General features: G+C 43.5%; 1 long non-coding RNA gene across 3 annotated transcripts in view; it reads right to left on the reverse strand.

Moving 5' to 3' along the window:
* LOC134485850 (uncharacterized) overlaps nucleotides 1–17,179 on the reverse strand; it is a 704,841-nt gene that overhangs the window by 460,955 nt on the left and 226,707 nt on the right. The gene's annotated exons all lie outside the window — the stretch shown is intronic.

Consider the following 17,179-nt stretch of genomic DNA (forward strand, 5'->3'; position numbering starts at 1 on the left):
TGGATGGGGTCTGAGGAACAGTAAACAGTAAAAGGCCTCCTTCCTGAAAAGTGAAACATAGAATCCTGGAAAATGAAGTTGAAAGAACAAACCGAAAGACTCTAAGGAATAATCCTTAAGTGTCCCCTTCACACTGGCATCTGTGTGGTCACTCTGTAGCTTGATACATGATTTAGTTCAAATATTAGGTCTTTTGGGTGAAATAAAAGATAACTTAAAATTCCTGGGATTACTGAAAAGGTGAAACGGCAATGCATATTCCAATGAAGTACCAAGGTACAATCTTGGAGTCATACAGGATGTTGACCATACCTGAGCCCTAGTGTCCACATCCTCAGCATGGTGTGGAGAACCCAGAGGACACTGGAGGGGAAGCGTGGGCTGCAGAGTGAGAGCTACTGACTTCCCAGGCACTGTCTCACACAGGTGACATCCCAGGGAAAATAGTATCGCTGACTCTCCCAGGTTCTGAGCACTGTTTTTTTCTCCCTAAATATAGTGCAGCCTGCCATTCAGACCCATCCATCACTCCCCGTGCCCTCCCTTCACTCATTATTTTATTCTTCCCACTACACAGCCCTGACTCTCCTAGAATTCTCTGTGAATCAGGCTGCCCTGGAAATCAGAGGAACCCACCTGCCTGAGCAATCATGCCCACCTCAGACCCATTTCCTACAGAGAGGGTAGACTTTCTAGAAGACCAACAGCTGAAGTAAGGCTTATAAATGGGAAGTCTTCAAAGACTGGAAGTGCATAAAGGCCACCCTCTCGAGACCAGGTGGCTGGGTTTTCTGTGTCAGGGCCAGCCCTGCCATGACCTTCCACCTTAGCCAGTCCTGTTTCTGCAGCTGAGTTCACTTGTGAGACAGAAATTTGCTCTGGAAATTGCTAAAAATAGACTCTCCTGTGCAGAAATGGTGTCACAGGCTTCTAATCCCCATATTAGAGAGGCAAGGCAAAGTGAATCTGCGTCCAGGACTAGCCTAGACTACACAGAAGGAAGAAGGGTAAATGGAAGTTGCAGGCAGCCCCTAGGCTAATTGGGAGTGGGAGCATCTGTGTAGATGAGTCTTCATCCATGCTGAGTCAGCACAGTGTGTTCTCTAAGTTCTCAAGGTCGCTCCCTGTGTCCTGGTTATCTTGTGACCCACCACACTAGCACCAGGTTGCCTAAATTCCCCTGAGGACTTCCTTTAAAACAAACCACCAGTAAGCACTGCAACCAACTGTAGGAAACTTAGTGTTTCCTCATCTGTGTCCATCCCACCCTTCATCTTTTTCCTTACACCATTTCAAGAAGAACACAACTGTATTTTGCTTTTTAATATTTTATTAAGAAAGTTGCAAATAAACAAACAAACCAAAACCAGATGGCTGCAAAGACAAAAGTGCCTTTGTGTGTGAGAGAGACGTAGGAGTGTCCCTATAAAAGCAGGAGCTGTCAGAAGATCCCCTGATTGCTAGTCTTAGCAGGCATCAGGGCTCCTGAGTTCCAAACAGAGTTCTGGGTGCTTTCCTATTTCTTCTTCTGGCCACAAGCCCTTTGAAGCCATGCCCAGCACCCTAGTTTCCTGCGGCTGTCAGAAGCAGGATCCTGGTTAGGGCAGTCTCCACCATGACTTTTCTCATGTTTGAGCCCCTTTTTCCTGAGCAAGTTTGGTGAGGGTTGGTCTGGCTTCCTCTGAGTCCCATTCTGGAAGGCCTCTGTGCCCCTCTTCATGGCACAATTCAAGCTGTGGCAGTATCTCCAGTAGTCCATGCTCCCAGATACACAGGGAAAGGGGTACGGAACCCATTCAACAATCCAGTCATTGTCAAAGTAGTCGCTTGGCTCTATGCTGAAATGAAGTGGCTGACATATGGAACTTAGTCGACACGGGGCTGACAGGTCTGATGAATCCCTGACAAAACTGAGACGGTACTCCTTCAGGGTTTTATCCATGGTAATCTGAGGGCAGGTCCTTCACCTTGTGATTCAGAGAAGTCTCAGTCAGTTAATTATGTTCTATATTTCCCATCCCCTCCCAGCCATTGCACTGGGGGAATGTGGGTTACAAACCCACGATCCTAGCAGGTTTTTGTATTGCCTAAGGAGGAAAAATTCTCCCCAGTCTGGGGATGCAAGCTTTAGTCCCAGGACCTGAGAGAAAGGAGCAGATCTGGGAACAGAGGCAGAGGCAGGTAGGTTTCTGAGCTTAAGGCCACCTTAGTTGTCAGACCTAGTTTGAAGACAAGCTAGGGCTACAGAGGATAACTTTTTGTCAAAAAACCAAAACAAGCACAAAAAAAGAACTGAAGCTTCCTTCTCACCGTCAGATCCTATCACTCTGGATGAATTGTCTAGAGTTAAACATTATAGGTGACTGATTAGACAAGCAATGGGGAAAGCGCTACTGGGCCAGCAAATCTATTTGGGGTGCCTGATTTAAAGAGTAATGAACAGATACAATGATCTCTCACTCCCTCATACTCTCTGTACAATGAAGATTATTAGAATGACTTACAGATTGCAGTCCAGGAAATTCTTCAACAGCTGGATAGGAACCAAACTCCAGAAGTCCAGAAGTTCTCAGTCCCCAAGCCTGGATGTCTCAGCTGGTCCTCAGTAGAAGATGGAAACACAGACAAGTGGGCTCCAGAGCCAGCAAAGCAACAGACTTGCTACCTGGCAGAGAGCAGCAGGCAAAGTAAAGGCTTTCTTCCCCCGTGTCCTTATATAGGCTTCCACCCAAAGGTGTGGCCCAAATTAAAGGTGTGTGTTCCAGCTTCAATGATTGGATTAAAGCTGTGTGTCTTCAGTGGGATGTGGTAGCTCCTGCCTTTAATCCAACCACTATGGTGGTGAATCAATCAGTGGATCTCTGTGAGTAGCCTGGTCTACAAACTGAGTTCCAGGACAGCCAGGGGAATTATAGAATAATCCTGGCTCATAAAAGCACCAAAACCAGCCACAATAACAAAGATTTAATTCTTGATTGCTCCAGATCCAGAATAAAGGCCTGTGTCTTTCAAGGTCAAAGAGATGTGCATTAAAAATCAAGTCTTCCTACCTCCAAGACATGGATGACTTTATACAAATTAATCAAAAATACCCTGCTGGTTTGTGCTCCAATTTTGGATTTTGCTTAATTTGAGATGTAATCAAGCTGGCAACAAAGAATAGCCACCACACAGAGTGTTCCTCTGTGTATCCCTGGCTGTTGTGAAACTCACTTTGTAGACCATGCTGGCCACCATGTCAAAGATCTCTCTGCCTCTTCCTCCCTTGTGTTGAGATCAAATTCATAAGTCATCAGGTGTGGTTTGGAAATCCTGTTAATAGTCCTTAGGACTGCTGAGTCCTAAGCAGATGCTGATCCTGTGTTCCCAGCAGAGAAATAGTTAGGGGGAAACAGCTAAATGTAGAGATGAACTTTAGGACATGGAATCTCCTATCACCTGCCCACTCCCCAACCCCTCTCTCTGACTCAAATATTATTTTCTGTTTTTGAAAACAATACTCAACACATTCCATCCTCTAATCTTTTGTGTCTGGACAGGAGGCAGGGATCTGCTGGGAGAGCAGGGCTCCAGGGTGCCCTGGGCTGGAGTCAGATTTGCAGGGAATCAGACAGCAAGACTGGAAAGCAGTTTCATGAGGAGTTGTCAGACCTGAGGTCTCTAGTCAGGGACATCAAGGGAAGAAAGCCTTGACTCCAGATCTGATCATGGCAGCACTGGAGGAGGCCAGGAGCCACTGGTGCAGAATCCCAAGTCACCTCTTCACACACAGAACCAAAAAGCCAGCTCTAGTGCTCTAGGTGCAGGCACCAAGGACAGCAGCAGAGTGTTCCCTGGGACAGATCACAGGAGCCTTCTGCACTCATACTGTGTGGTATTCATAATCCTGAAAGAGGTGGGGGACGCAAGCAAAGGACTCTGAATCCTGATGTTTACAAATCCACAATGCAGACAAAGAACGAAAGGGCAAACGATGGTCTTTGAGTATATAAAACAGAAACCACACACCAAGGAGGGGAGGGTGAGAAGAGAAGAGACCAAAGGACACTGCACCAATCAAGTCTGTGGAAGGACAGTGTGGGAATCTCTGAGTGAAAACACCACCCCTCACCCTGGCACTGTGATGCTCCCCTGTCAGTCCAGCATTCTGCTGGTGGCCTTGGATGGTCAGGTAGTGGAGCTTCCTTCTGAGCCTGTCTCCTAGGAAGAAGTAGTGCTCAGATCCAAAATACAAAAGTCCCTTTCCCTGCCAGCTAGATCTGTGGAGAACAAATGCATCCAAAGTTTTAATGTAGGGCTTCTCTAGAGCAAACCTGAATATGCTGGGCCATGTTAGTCTCCTGCACTGCTGAATGGCTTTGTTAGATCCCCAGATCAGTTGCCCTGCTGAGTAAAACTCTGCAGAAGAAGTTAAAATCTTTTGATTGATCCTTGGGTAGACATGGCTATGTTTAAGTCCCTTGGAGTCACAGTTAGGCAGCACTGGAAGGTATTTATGGTACAGAACTCCTGAGAAGACACACCCTGCCTGTCCCCCCACAGGTGACATCAGGAGTCCCGCAATTGGGCTGTACTCCCAAGGGTGCAAGTTACACTAGCTTGGGTCACTGTCATTCCTGCTGCTGCAGGAATGAAATTTGTCCACTGAGCCACCCAAGGCCAGAGAACCTAAGGACTACAGATCCTGGGAGGATCTGCCTCAGGGAATCTTCTAGCATTTATGGAAAGTGCAGAGGGAAACTCAGACTGGATTACCCTAATCAAGGAAGACAGAGACCACACAGCCCAAGCTTTGGCCATTGGCAAAAATCAGATTGATCTGTACAAATACTGCAAGCAGCCTGAGTCTGCTAGTGTGTGACAAGGAGGAGCGCAGTTAGAGAAAGAAATAACCCATTCTCCTTTTAAAAATAGAGAACCTTGGGGGCTGGAGAGATTGCTCAATAGTTAAGAGAACTGCTATTCCAGAGGTCCTGGGTCCCATTCCCAGCAACAACATTGTGGTTCACAACCATATGTAGGGTGTCAGATGCCGTCCTCTGGTGTGTCTAAGGAGAGTAAATGTGTACTCACACATTAAAAAAAAAAATCTTAAAAAAAATTCTCCCCGGAGGACAGACCTATGCCATAATCAGGTTTTACTTCTTGTGGTCCAGATTGATCAGTTTGAACACATTGAACCTATTTTCATCATATCTGAGACTGGTGTCTGAGTGGTCAACGCACAGCTAATCCCAGGCCCCATCAACCCCACTGTTGACCACATCTAAGAGAAACCCGCTAATGTCCCTGTTTCAGTGTGCCCAAGTTAGGACCTAGATATAGTGGTTTTCCAGTCCTCATTGCTCTTGAAGGTTTCTAAAAGGTAAAAAATTCTATTTTGTGTGTTTCCTGCCAAGTGCCATTGGTAACACAAAAATGTTGGTCAGGCAAGATTTCCTAGGAATCTGAACCCTGCTCCGTGGAAATATACATAAGAAATAAATATTTGCACCAAATCTCAGTCAAGCCTTCGGTTTTTTGTTGTTGTTGTTGTTGTTTTTGGTTTTTTTTTGTTTTGTGTGTGTGTGTGTGTGTGTGTGTGTGTCTGTGTCTGTGCCAACAGTCCTAGGGTGCAGCACTGTATAGGGCAACAAAACAGTATTCTGTTCGCAGGGATCTCTCTCTCTCTCTCTCTCTCTCTCTCTCTCTCTCCCCACCTCCCCCCCTCCTCTCTCCTCAGTCCCTCCCCTCTATCCCATTCCCTCTGTTATTTCGTGGTTCTCCACTTGGCTACTACTTCACCATGCACTTGTCAGTTGGTCAAGAGGCTGAGCAAACCGATCTGAGGACTTCTCAAATCCTCTGGGGTTTACCTATGCATTGAGATCCAGGGAAAGACCTCTGTTAATCCTCTGCCTCTCCCTGAAAGCCTGCTCTCCAGTGTTGGTTAGACGGCCATGCCTGAGCTAGAGCCAAGGAAGGAGTCCAGGGAAGAATCCAAAGTATCCATTTGTAGATCAGCAATTGCACTTCAGAGGGAGCCGCCCAGCCACTTCTTCACAGCAGGGGCAACTCCAGTTGGTGGCAACCTCAGTGCTTGCACTCTGGACACTCCCTTTCTAGTAGCTATGATTTGTCCCCTAAGCCAAGTTCTGCTTGGCTGTCCGCAGGCCCGCGCTTAAATTCAATGGTGATTTCAAAGCGCATATGTGATTTTGTTTCTCAGTGCATTCACTCTGTTGGAAGGATCAGACTCTTGTCAGGCAGATGGAGATGGGATTCTGCTTGAACTCAGGTTTGGCCATGTGTTCACCTAAGCGCTCCCGAAATGCCTGGCGCCAGGTGTGCGGAGGTAGGAAACACCATGTGGGTGCCACCGTTTGTTTTCTGGTCCTCCCAGTCTCAAATTGGAGCATATATATTCAGGATTGTTAGTTCATCTTGGTACATTTTTCTTTTGATGAATATAAAGTGTCCTTCCTTATCTTTGTTGATAACTTTTGGTAAAATCCATTTTATTGGATGGTAGAATGGCTACTCTAGCTTGTTTCTTTGGACTTTTTTTTTTTTTTTTTTGCAAAATTATTTTCTAGCCTTTTACTCTGAGGTTTGTCACTGAGGTGTGTTTCCTATATGCGGCAAAATGTTGGGTCCTCTTTATGTATCCAATATGTTAGTCTATTTCTTTTTATTGGGAAATTGAGTCAATTCATGTTAAGAGATATTAAGAAATAGTGATTGTTGTTTTCTGTTATTTTAGTTGTTAGAGGTGGAATTATGTTTGTGTTGGGCTCTTATTTTGGGTTTGTTGCAAGAAAATTACTTTCTTGCTTATTTTAGGGTGTAGTTTCCTTCCTTGTTTTGGAATTTACCATGTATTATCCTTTGTAAGGTTGCATTTGTGGAAAGATATTGTGTAAATTTGGTTTTGTCATGGAATATCTTGGTTTCTCCATCTATGTTAATTGAGAGTTTTGCTGGATACAGTAACCTGGGCTGGCATTTGTGTTCTCTTAGGGTCTGTATGACATCTGTCCAGGATCTTCTGCCTTTCATAGTCTCTGGTGAAAAATCTGGTATAATTCTGATAGATCTGCTTTTATATATTACTTGACCTTTTCCCCTTACTGCTTTTAATATTCTTTCTTTGTTTTGTGCATTTGGTATTTTGACTATTATGAGATGGGAGGAATTTCTGTTCAGGTCCAATCTCTTTGGAGTTCTGTAGGCTTCTTGTATGTTTATGGGCATCTCTTTCTTTAGGTTAGGGAAGTTTTCTTCTATAATTTTGTTGAAGATATTTACTTGCCCTTTAACTTGGGAGTTTTTCCTCTCTTTTATACCTATTATCCTTAGGTTTGATCTTCTCATTGTGTCCTAGATTTCCTGGATGTTTTGGGTTAGGAGCTTTTTGAGTTTCACATTTTTCTTTGATGGTTGTGTCAATGTCTTCTATGGTATCTTCTTCTCATGAGATTCTCTCCTCTATCTCTGGTATTCTGTTTGTGATGCTTGCATCTGTGATTCCTGATATCTTTCCTAGGTTTTCTATCTTCAGGTTTGTCTCCCTTTTTGATTTCTTTATTGTTTCTATTTCCATTTTTAACTGCTGGATGGTTGTATTTAATTCCTTCACCTGTTTGGTTTTGTTTTCCTGTAATTCTTTAAGGGATTTTTGTGTTTCCTCTTTAAGGACTTCTACTTGTTTGCCTGTGCTGTCCTGTATTTCTTTAAGGGAGTTACTTATGTCCTTCTTAATGTCCTCTATCATTGTCATGAGATGTGATTTTTAAATCTAAATCTTGCTTTTCCAGTGTATTTGGATATCCAATATTTGCTTTGGTGGGAAAATTAGGCTCCAATGATGCCAAGTATTCTTGGTTTCTGTTGCTTAGGTTCCTGTGCTTGCCTCTTACCACCAGGTTGTCTCTGGTGTTAGTGGTGGATTGTTTTAAAGGAAGTCCTCAGGGGACCTTAGGCATCCTGGTTCTCATATGTGGAGGGCCATAAGATACCCAGAACACAGGGAGCAAACTTGAGGACTTTGAGAACACATTGTGCTGATAAACAGGGATGATGACTGATCTACGCAGAAGCTTCCACTCCAAATTAATCTAGGAGCAACCTCCATTTTACCCTTTTATCCTTCTGTGTAGTATATGGTAGCCCCAGACTCAGGTTCACTTTGCCTTGCCTCTCTATTGGAGGCCTGTGCCACCACTTCTGCTCAGGAGAGTCTAATTTTAGCAATATCCTGAGCAAATTTCTGCAGCATGAGTGAACTCACCTGCAGAAACAGGACTGGCTAAGGTGGAAGGTCATGGCAGGGCTGGCCCTGACACAGAAAACCCAGCCACCTGGCCTTGAGAGGGTGGCCTTTATGCTCTTCCAGTCTTGGAGGAGCTTCACATTTATAAGCCTTAGTTCAGCTGTTGGTCTTCCAGAAAGTGTAACCTCTCTGTAGGAAATGGATCTGAGGTAGGCATGATCGCTCAGGCAGGTGGATACTTCTGAGTTCCAGACCAGCCTGATTCACACCCAGAATTCTAGGAGACAGGGCTATATAGTGAGAGGGACTTATAAATGAAGGAGGGAAGGGAGGGAAGGAGGAAGGAAGAGAGAGAGAGGGAAGGATGGAGGGAAGGATGGATGACTGAGTGATGAATGGGTCTGAATGAGAGGCCTTGCTGCATTTGTTGCGCTCAGAAGAAAGCAGCTATGTAAAAACAGTTCTCAGAAACTGGGAGACTCAACAATGATATTTCCCCTGGGATGTCACCTGTGTGAGACAGTGCCTGAGAAGTTAGTGACTCTCACTCTGTAGCCCACCCTTTCCCTCCAGTGGCCCCTGTGTTCTCTACACCATGCTGAGGATGTATGACGAAATAAAGTTTTATAGATGTGAAAAACAAAGTTATAAAAACAAGATTTTGAGAACTACATCTGGTGGTCAGGATGCCTATGACAAACTTGTGACCTTTCTGAGAGATACCTCTGACGTCATGATGCCCAATGATATGATAAAGTTTTGGTGATCAAGATTTTGACTAAGCTAATTAAGCAATAACAACTGTTCTTAGAAAGACCCCCTACCCCTCCCTGTGGTGAATCCCGAGAACAACTGCAAGATGTTATCCTGACCTTGCCCGACCACCCAGTTCACTCCCCCTCTAAGGGACATGCCAACTTAGTTAGCCCTTTCCCAGTGATTCACCAAGGCCAGGTGTAGGGCTGGATGAGGATAGTATCTAACTGAGCCAAGGACAGCCTCTTGAGCAGGGCAGCCAATACCTGACCAGATCCTTTGTCCTGTGTTCCACCAATGAGAATGGGCCAGCTAACCCTGTTGCTGAAGTCTGCCCTCTGTAACGAGTAAAAGTTGTGTGCTTTTTGGGTTCGGAGTTGCCTCTCCCTGCATGGATTAAAAACCTTATATCCTCATGCTATTGTAGTGGTCACTTTGTCAATCTGTGCTCTGTGGGTGGCACTCCTCAGGTAAGGCCACTATGGGGTCTTACAACATGTGGATACCAGTGCTCAAGCATGGTCAACATCCTGTGTGATTCCAAGATAGCATCTTTGTACTTTGTTGGACTATGGGTTGCAGTTTTACCTTTTCAATATTCCCAGGAATTTTAGTTGATCTTTGATTTTCTTAGTAATCCCTAACTTGTGAGGTATATCACTTACCAGGGTAGAGAATGACCACACAGATGTCAGTGTGAAGGGGACCCTTAAGTGTCATTGCTTAGAGTCTTTGATTTTGCTCTTTGAACTTCATTTTTTCAGGAAGTCTATGCTTTATTTTCCAGGAAGGAGGCCTTTTCCTGTTTACTGTTCCTCGGACCCCATCCATGCACCCCCTCAGACCCCATCCATGAACCCCATGTGTTGGGTCTGGCAGTCAAACTTACACAGTAACATCTGAAATGGGAAGGGCTTTAAACGGAATATTTTGTTCTTTCCTGGACCTGATATCCTGTCAACTCTGGGTGGAAAATTCAGAACATCTAAGATCAGATTGTTTCTTTCTTGTCATTGCAACCTGTAGATCACTTACACTCCCACTGCCTTTTTAACAATGCTTCCACTCTGCCCTCTTCTGGAAAACAATAGAAGTAATCCTAGTGAGTGGGCCACTCCTTTGTCCCTACAAAGCCTGTTAAGGTCCACATACCATTCTCAGTGAAACTCTACCTACAGAGAAATTCCTCTGACTTGATTAGTGACAACTTCTTACCCCAGATTTGAATCAACTTTGCCCCTGAAACAATTACACAGGTGGTGGAGAAGAAAGATTTTAATTATGTACACTTTCCATCACAATGCAAAGATTCTACATGGATTTAAGGAAATATTACATAACATATGCATTTAACAGTCAGGAGCACAAAATAAAGAGTCTTCAAGGCTCCAGGGCATGTAGGGCACAGTCCTTAAGCCCACAGAGGCAGCATGAGGCTCTGCTCCATGTTTCTCTGGCGCCTCCCAGGGAGTAGATTGAAGGATCTCAAGGCGTATGCTGTCCACAATGCTTGGGAGTCTTTCCTTTCCAGGTTCCTCTCTCATGTCAGCCTCTGGTTTGAGTCGTTTCTGGGAGATCCCTTGGATCAAGGATTCACTCATCATCTCTGCACCGCGGTGGGTTTCGTCATCTTCTGGCTGGTGCAGAGCCCAGTGAACCCTTCTCCTGGAAGTGGCTCCTACTTCTTGAGGACCCCGAGGTCTCTCTGCAGTTTCATCCATTGGCTCCTCAACATGTGGCTCTCTGCAGCGTTTCTGTCCCCTCTTATCCCCAAATGCAGCTTCATCCATCAGAGTGGCTAAGCTGGGTGCCCCAGGTCCACAGTACCAGGGGTGCTGACAGGCGTGATGGCTCAGGGCCTCAAATTTATCCATTGCCCAAGCCGAGGTCAGTTCTAGGTTCAAGTCTGGAGACATGTGGGGCTCTGGGTGGTGCTTCCTTCCAGGGAGCTCTTCCAAGGTCGATGCAGTGAAAGCCATGGCTTCAGTTCCCAACCAAGCAGCAGAGTTAAGCACCTGATGCTCTCCAGACCAGAAGCTGCTTTTATATAGTGTTCTGCTGGAGTCAAGGGCAGGTTCCAAAGTCCAAAGAATAACACTTCTATTAGAAAAAGGGTTTGGAGCCTAATCCTGTCAAAGTGAAAATAGAATACTTTGTAAAAGCTTTGTAAATGCCCAGATTCCTTGGAATAGTGAAAGGAGCAGCAAACAGTAATTAGGTTGGTTGTCCTGTGCAGCTGTGGGGTGGTGATGCAGACATTTAATACAACAATTCAGGAGACAGAGGCAGCCAGATCTGTGTGAGTTTGAGGCCAGCCTGGCCAACAGAGCAAGTTCTGGTACAACGAGGGCCACACAGAGACAGTGCATCTCAAAACAAACAAACCAACAAACAAAATAACAACACCAACCAACAAAATAAAACAAAAATAGTCGTGTGCCCGCTTAGAACTTTAGTAGTTGGAACCTAGTTCTAGATTCCCTGTACCAAATGAGCATTCAAATTTGGTACAATTTTTATATTTAAAAACTAAATAAGTTAGCCATTACCCATGTAGTTTCTGAATGACCTAGCCTCCAACTTTATTTCCTGAGACAGGGTCTCTGTGTGTAGCCCTGACTTTGGAGGGAAGAAAGGAAAAAAGAGAAATGATGTAATAACATTAATCTGAAAAAATTAAAAATATAATTAATATATATTTATCTGTTATTTTATGTCCTGCAATATTTCTCCTTGTAATATGTATTTAATATATTTACTTCAGAAGTGGTGTCAGAGTTAACTAATTTTTTTTTAATTTTTTTTTTTCGGAGTGGGGACCGAACCCAGGGCCTTGCGCTTGCTAGGCAAGCACTCTACCACTGAGCTAAATCCCCAACCCCTAGATTTAACTAATTTATTACTTGTTTCAACAGATACTGCTGCTAAATCTATGGAGATCAATTTATCAAACACTTTTGGTTGGTATCTATTTTATGATAGCTGCTTTCTGTACTTTGCCTGAATTCAGTGACAGAATGCCATGGTAGTGACTGTGAATGTAGCTCAACGGCAAACACAGAGGAATAGACCTTCTTCTCAGCACCTCAGGGATCCTTCTCCAAAACTGAGAGTATAATTGATCCCAAGCAAGCCTCAAGAGATACAAGAGAATTGAAATAACCCCCTGTGTCTTGTCAGACCACCATGGATTTAAATCTGAACTTTAGCAAGAACAGAAACAACAGAAAGCCTACACACTCTTGGAATCAGAACAACTCTCTACTCAATGATCTCTGGGTCAGGGGAAAATTAAAGAAAGACATTAAATAGAGAAGGAATTCAATCAAAAGGAAGATACCACACACTCAAATTTATGACAAACAAAAAAAAATTGGTCTGGGAGAAAAGTTAATAGTAAATTGCCTCCATCAAGAAATCAGGGGGTTGGGGATTTAGCTCAGTGGTAGAGCGCTTGCCTAGCAAACGCATGGCCCTGGGTTCGGTCCCCAGCTCCGAAAAAAAGAACCAAAAAAAAAAAAAAAAAAAGAAATCAGAAAGTTCCCATATCAGAAATATAAAATTCATAATAGAGTTCTCTAAAGTCACAGAACTTACAGAATGTCTCTCTATATTAAGGGAATTAGTGGTAATGACTTACAGTCTGCAGAACAATGAAATGGGAAACTGAATGGGAATTCTAGAAGTCTAGTTGTTTCAGCTGGTCTTCTGGATAAGCTGGAATCCTGGAGAGGTAGGTTCCAACAGATGCGCTGGCAAGTAAGTGCAAGCAGGCAGAGTGAGTCTTCCTTCTTCCAGTGTCTTTATATAGGTCTCTAGCAGAAGGTGTGGCTCAGATTAAAGGTGTGTACTGCCATTCCTGGATCTGGAACTTGGTTTGTTGAAGGTTGACCTTGAACTCAGAAGTCTGATTGCCTCAGGCTTCTAGGAGACTCTTAGGAGACTTGTAGGCCTGTATTACTTTGCCTGTGGCTTAGCTTTTTTTGGCCACTTTGCTTAGATCTGCATTCCAAGACCAGGATCAGAAGCCTATGTCTTCCAATCTGAAGATCTGGATCACAGGTGTGCCCTCCATTTCTCGATTGTACTTCATTCCAGATGTAGTCAAGTTGACAACTAGGAATAGCCAGCACAAAAGTACACCAGAAATCTCTAGAAAAAAATGAGCAAGCATTCTAATGAGGAACAGAAGTCAGGAAATAAAATCAGGGCTGAAAGCAATCATTTAGAAACAAAGGAAAGAATACAAAGAATCAAGAGCTAGTTCTTTGAGAAAACCAACAAGATAGACAAACCCTTAGACAAACAACCCAAGAGATAGAGAGACAGTATCCAAATTAACAGAATCAGTAATTAAAGGGAAGGACTAACGACTGACAGTGAGGAAGTTCAAATAATCATTAGGTCTTACTTTGAAAAACCCTTACTCCATAAAAATGGGAAATCTTAACGAAATGGACGATCTTCTACACAGATACCACTTACCAAGGTTAAATCAAGGTCAGGGCCAATTGATGCAGAGTTCTACCAGACTTTCCAAGAAGAGCTAAAGTATTCCTCAAAGTATTCCATAAAATAAAAACTGAAGGAACACTGCCAAATTCATTCTATGAGGCCAAATTGATGCTGATACTTAAACTAAACAAAGACTCCACCAAAAAGGAGAACATCAGGCTGGTTTCGTATGAACAGTGATTCAAAAATACTCAGTAAAATGCTCACAAATGGTATCCAATAACACATCAAAGGAATCATCCATCAAGATCAAATAGGCTTCACCCCCAGGATGTAGGAATGACTCAATATTTGAAAATCCATCAACATAATCCACCATATAAACAAACAGAAAGTAAAAAAAATCACATAATTATCTGATTAGATGTTGAAAAGGCCTTTGATTCAATCCAACACCCCTTCATACTAAAGATATCAAGCATACAGGGAACATACCAAAACACAATCAAAGCAATATACAGCAAGCCAATAGCCGACATCAAACTACATTGAGAGAAATTTAACGTATTTCCACTAAAATCAGGGACAAGCCAAGGCTGCCCACTCTCTTCCTATCTATTCAATGTAGTACTTGGGGTTCTAGCTAGAGCAATAAGAAAATTAAGGAGATCAAGAAGATACAAATTGCTATGGAAGAAGTCGAAATATTGCCACTTGTGGGTGATATGATAGTATATATAAGGGACCCAAAGAATAGGACCATAGACCTCCTAGAGCTGACAAGAACTTCAGAAAAGTGTCTGGATACAAAATGAAATCAGAGAAATCAACAGCCCTCCTGATAAATGGGCCAAGAAAGAAATTAGAGAAATGACACACTTTATAATAGGCATGAATAATATAAAATACCTTGGTAAAATTCTAACCAAGCAAGCAAAATATCTGTATGACAAGAACTTCAAGTCCCTGAAGAAACAAGATTAAGATATCAGAAGACAGAATCTCCCAGGCTCAAGGATAAATAGGATTAACATAGTGAAACTGGCCATCTTGCCAAAAGCAATCTACAGATTCAAAGCAATCCCAGTTAAAATTCCAATGCAATTTTTTTATAGACATTGAAAGAGAAATTCTCAACATCATATGGAAAAACAAAAAATCAGGATAGCCAAAACAATCCTGAACAATAAAAGAACTTTGGGAGGAATCACCATTTCTGACCTCAATCTGCACTACTGAGTAATAGAGATAAATAAATTGCATGGTATTGGTACAGAAGCAAACACAATGTTCAATGGAATCGAATTAAAGACCCAAAAATAATCCCACCCATCTATGAACTCTTGATTCTTCATAAAGAAGTCAAAACCATACAATGGAAACATGAAACCATCTCTAATAAATGGTGCTGGATTAACTTGATGTCTACATGTAGAAGAATGAAAATAGAACCATATCTTTCATCATGCACAATACTAAAGTCCAAATGGATCAAGGACCTCAATATAAGACTGAGTGTACTAAATCTCGTAGAAGAGAGAGTGGGAAACACCCTTGAAAGCATTGGTACAGGAGACAAGTTCCTGAACAGAACACTAATGACAAACATAAAGGTCCCAGATCTCTCTGGACATTTTTACACTGTGATTCTCATATGGTTTCTTATATGCTTAGTGGAATAGAGCTCTTGCATACAAAATGCAGTTTTCTAAATTTTATAAAACCTACAAAAGTTAAATGGAGGCAAAACCATGGAAGAAGGATGTGTCAGAAGTTATAGTTACAAAGATACTATGGTAATGGAGTTTCAAAGTAACAGGTTTATTTTTCTTTTAGTTTTTTCAAGACAGGGTTTCTTGTTTAACCTTGACTGTCCTGGAACTCACACTGTAACCCAGGCTGACCTCCAACTCAGATATCCACCTGCCTCTGTCACCCAAGGGTTGAGAGTAAAGGCTTGCTCTAACATCACCAAGATTAAAAAAAAAAATCTTAGATGAAAACCAATCATTTCTAGATGACGTTTATTTTTTGGTAAAAGAATGTTCCACAGAGGAACACATATTCGGGCATAGAGAAAAGTTTAACTCTTTCCCAAAAACTTGATACAAATTAAAATTTAAACATAAGGTTTAGTTTCCAACACTTGCCAAGGAAGGAGATTGGATGTGTACACCAGGATAACTATTTACATTCTACGCTGGGCCTGGTGTCTATATCAGACTGTGGGACTTGGCAGAGATTTGATGCTGCTGCTGTTTCAAGCCAGTGTTTGCCAAGAGCTTCCATACTTTTAAAAGCTGGGGTGATTCTCCCAGATTGGTACACCTGCCCTGCTGGGCTTTGAGCAGCCCGGCTTGTTGTCCAGAGAGGGCCCAGGAGAGCCTGAGTGCAGGGCACCAGTGGCCTACAGGTCTGGATGCAGCTTGCAGTTTGCCGAGTTCAAGAATTGACTCAAGTGGACAAGGTAACAGGATTTTCCTGTTTTAGGCGATCTCTGTACACCTCATCTTTTTCTGTGTCCTGCTCTAAAGATGGCTCTAGTCTGGAGGTGAAGATCAACAGCTAGATATCTCAGGCTTCTGTGTAAGCGCGCATCCAAAGGCACAACGTTTCTGGTCCTGCGGTAGTGGGAATTGCTTCAGCTGAGCCAGAGCAGAGACTTCTGGGCAGAGTGGAAATTTTCTGTGTGAAAATAGCCTCCGGAACCTTTTGGGCTGTTTGGAAGATTTTGAGTTTTTTCATCCTAGGCCTAAGCCTGTACATTTCCCTTTAACTGAAGGTAGGCCAGCGCTGGCGGTCACCTGGACCCCAGTACAGCCAGAAGGCCCCCAGTGCTGTGGTGCTGTGCATTTTCAGCAGGGTCCTGGCCAAGGCCAATAAACTGCAGATGAACTCCAAATTCCTCAGAAATACAGGTCTCACCAGTGCCACCTACAGGCGAGCTTGGAGGTGTGGCTTGGCAGCTTCTGTCTTCTCCGCTACCCACCAGAGCCCTGACCTGCAATGCAGACTCTTCTTGGTGCTTCAAGGTCCACACAGTACCAGATGGCCTGAACATCTTTTTCTGGCCTAACGGCTTTAATGTATCCTCTCTGCTGGCAACATTTGGGTTTGGTTCTAGGAATGATATAAATTATATGGGTTTTTTTTTTCTTCACTTTCTAGAGTATTTGGTCCACCACCCCCACTTTCTGTGCTAGGCAAAAAAGTGATTTCCAGTAGCCACCAGGGTTCAGCCCTCTCTTCCTCGATAGGGAATAAAAGAAGCAGAGCTGTCTGTCTGCCAGGCTGTGCCTCAGGACACACGCTGCTGAGCAAGCTCTGCTTTCCTAACCTGTGTAGTTGGGAAAACTGAACCAGGAAAACCTCTTCAGGGGCCACAAACAAGGCTCTTCCTGGTATCAAAACAGTTTATCCCAAAGAACCGTGTTTGGGGTCTGTGAGAGTGAAGGGGTCTTTGAATACCTCAGGTAATGTAGGGACAAAGCCCCGCCTTCTGCTGTCATAACCTAAAAAGCAGTCTTTGGCCTCTGCCCTGCTACATGGATTCAAGAGATTTCTCCTTGGTGTGCTTCTTTTGGGAGATCTCACCCCAGACTGGTGGTGGACTCACTCTGTGAAATGGATTCTGGCAGAGCACAGAGCTAGCTCAGCTCCTGCCGACTTTCCTGGGTTAGCAGAGGAGGACCCTGTTCTCTATGGTGCAAACAACTG

This window comes from Rattus norvegicus, chromosome 2, assembly GCF_021556685.1.
Source record: "Rattus norvegicus strain SHRSP/BbbUtx chromosome 2, alternate assembly SHRSP_T2T, whole genome shotgun sequence".
Classification (NCBI taxonomy): Eukaryota; Metazoa; Chordata; class Mammalia; order Rodentia; family Muridae; genus Rattus; species Rattus norvegicus.